The sequence below is a fragment of the Populus euphratica genome, unplaced genomic scaffold (genome assembly GCF_000495115.2).
Source record: "Populus euphratica unplaced genomic scaffold, PopEup_1.0 scaffold1233.1, whole genome shotgun sequence".
NCBI classification, from domain to species: domain Eukaryota; kingdom Viridiplantae; phylum Streptophyta; class Magnoliopsida; order Malpighiales; family Salicaceae; genus Populus; species Populus euphratica.
Window position 1 is genome coordinate 3,113 of NW_011501087.1, and position 2,787 is coordinate 5,899.

The following is a 2,787-nucleotide window of genomic DNA, read 5'->3' on the forward strand; positions in this document are numbered from 1 at the left end:
TATAGCTCCAGATATGACCTAATTATCGAACAGTGTTCCGGTTTGGATTGCACCGACATCTCTTTTCTAAGTTTGGCCATCTCTTTGTCCTTTTAATTTTATTAATTAAACTCATCAATCAATCCTTTTATTTATGTGATAGGCTTATATTTAAAATGAGCACTTACCACAAATTAAATGTATCTTATATTATTAGATATGTTATTATAAAACATGCTTTAGTTAAGGAGTTATTGATACTTCAAGTGCAAAATGATGATATAAAACTTTGATAAAAATGCATTTTTAAGTACTAATAAAAAAATGACCATAACATGTCAACCATTTCAATTTACCATAAAACATTAGTCATTAGTAAGTATATGTATGTGAATATGGAAAACAATATCAATGGAACACAAGAGTGATAATCGCATGATAACATGTATTGGTTTAGGTTTTTAAAATTATCAAGCAAAAACATTATCTTACCAAGATAAAACAACTGAAAACGACACAACTATTGGCAATTAAATATAAGTATAATAAACAACTGAAAATGACTTAATTATTGGCAATTAAATATAAGTATATATTTTTTTCCAATATCAATTTATTTAGAGGAATGTGTGGTTGTTTTTTAGGTGGAAAGTAGTTGAAATAAGATAAAGGGTATTATAACAGTGTGTTAAGGATAGTTGCCTTCATAATTTTGTCTAAGCATTGATTCCAATGTTAAAAAAAGGAATGTAAAAGTGCAGGAGAGGAGTAGAATGATTTGTGATGATTGTAATTTTTTTTCATTGAGCTATTATAAATATAGTAACAAATGGTAGGAATAAATATAAAGCAAATGACATTTCATCTTAATAAAACAAAAAAATTATGAAAACATTTGTTTTTTTTTTGTTATTGGACCAATGGTCCTTTTGTTTTGGCTAAGTGAAAAACCATTATTAACTTGAGGTTAAGTATTCTTTGTTAAACAATCACCATCATCCTTAACCTCTAGTATATCATATAAGGTAGGAACAATACCTTTATTTTGGTTGAACCATTGGTACTTTATTTTTTCAAGGGTTATTAGCCAACTAACTTATCAACCTCTAGTACGTAGTGACTTTTTTAGTTGTGAAATGTTGTAAAGGACATTTCAAGCTATATTGGCATTGGAATAATTTGCGAGGGGCAATCAAAATGTGTAGAGCAGCTGGGAATTAATTAAAATGTTATTTTAATTTAGAGTGGAAGAGAGATAAACCTTTGTTGAAAATCGAAGTGAGGTTTTCTCTTTGTTCCAACAACTAAACTAATGTTATGCACCTTATATACCTCAAGTAGAGTGACTGTTAATGGTGTACTTGAGAGGCTGGATTGTTGCATAATATTTGATGGAGTAAGAGGGCTGAATGGAGTAGGTGCAGTGTTGGACAAGACAATTGATATATCGGAAACTACACAAACATTTGATGCTTCAGGTTGTTCTTGCTGCATGTCAACTTACTCAACTCGTACATCATCAAATACATTTGTTACAACAATCTCATAATAGTTTGTAGTTGATTGGAATGCTCCAAATTATAATTGAAAAATTTATGGTTTGTTTAGCTTGCTTGCCATATGTGGTGCAATAACTAAGTGGTCACTAAAGCCCCTATTATCATAAACATAGTGATGTGTAGATGATCTTAAAATGTTTTCGCAACTTTATCAACCATGAGAAAGTTTGTAACATCTTTTTCATCAATGACAACACAATCAAGGTGAAACCTATATAAATTGTAAAAAAAAGGTGTAAGAAAGTTAATACATTAGAAAAATATGCCATCATGTGTTCATGAATCATTAAGTTTTGTATTTTTTTAAAAAAACTTTACCATGGTATAAGAAAAGATGTTATTGCAATATAATCCATGCAAACTAGATTCTTTACAGTGCTACCTAGTTTTTTGTTGCAATGAGCACAACTTGGATACCATCATCCATTGAAGATGTTAAAATCAACAATGGATGCACGACATGTTAATCCTCATTTATAGCTTTATAGGGTAAGTAAAAGAAATTTAATGTATGCTTTATATAAAAAGTAGCATGAATGAATATTTATACATAATAAATGGTGAATAAAGTTTAGCAAAAAAAATATAAAGAGGAAAGAATATGAAGAAATATACTAAACCTTGTGCTCATATGGTACATACAAAAGATTTCTCTAATTGTTTTTTTTTGTTCTCATGTGTAAATTCCTCAAACATCAATGCATGAGATTAAGCAAATAGAGAGGAACCATTGGTAAAAAAAGAAAAAGAAAACTCTAACTTGAAGTGTGAAAATATATAAAAAAAACTCTAACTTGAAGTGTGAAAATATATAAGTGAATAAAGAGAGATAAAGACCTAATGTGGGAAAAACAAAGAGGAAAGGATTAGATTTAGAAGGTATGAACAAGTGAGGGATGAAAACAAAAAATAAAATAAAATCCATTAGCTTTTAAAAAAGAGAAAGAGTTGATGACATCAAAGGGAAGAAGGAAGAAGAACAAGAAGGTAGAGTGAAGATTTAGACACCAAAAAAACAAAATAAAAAAAAGGGAGAAGAACAAGAAGAATTGGTGGAAGCAAGTGACACGACTAAAAGATTGATGTCTTCTCCCAAGTGAAGGAGTGTCGAAGTAATAAATAACCCGGCAAGACCGGGGTCGAACCACAGGGAGGTTAATTGTACAAATTATAAACAACAATTATAAAACAACAATAACAACAACAACAAGAATAATAATAATAATAATAATAATAATAATAATAATAA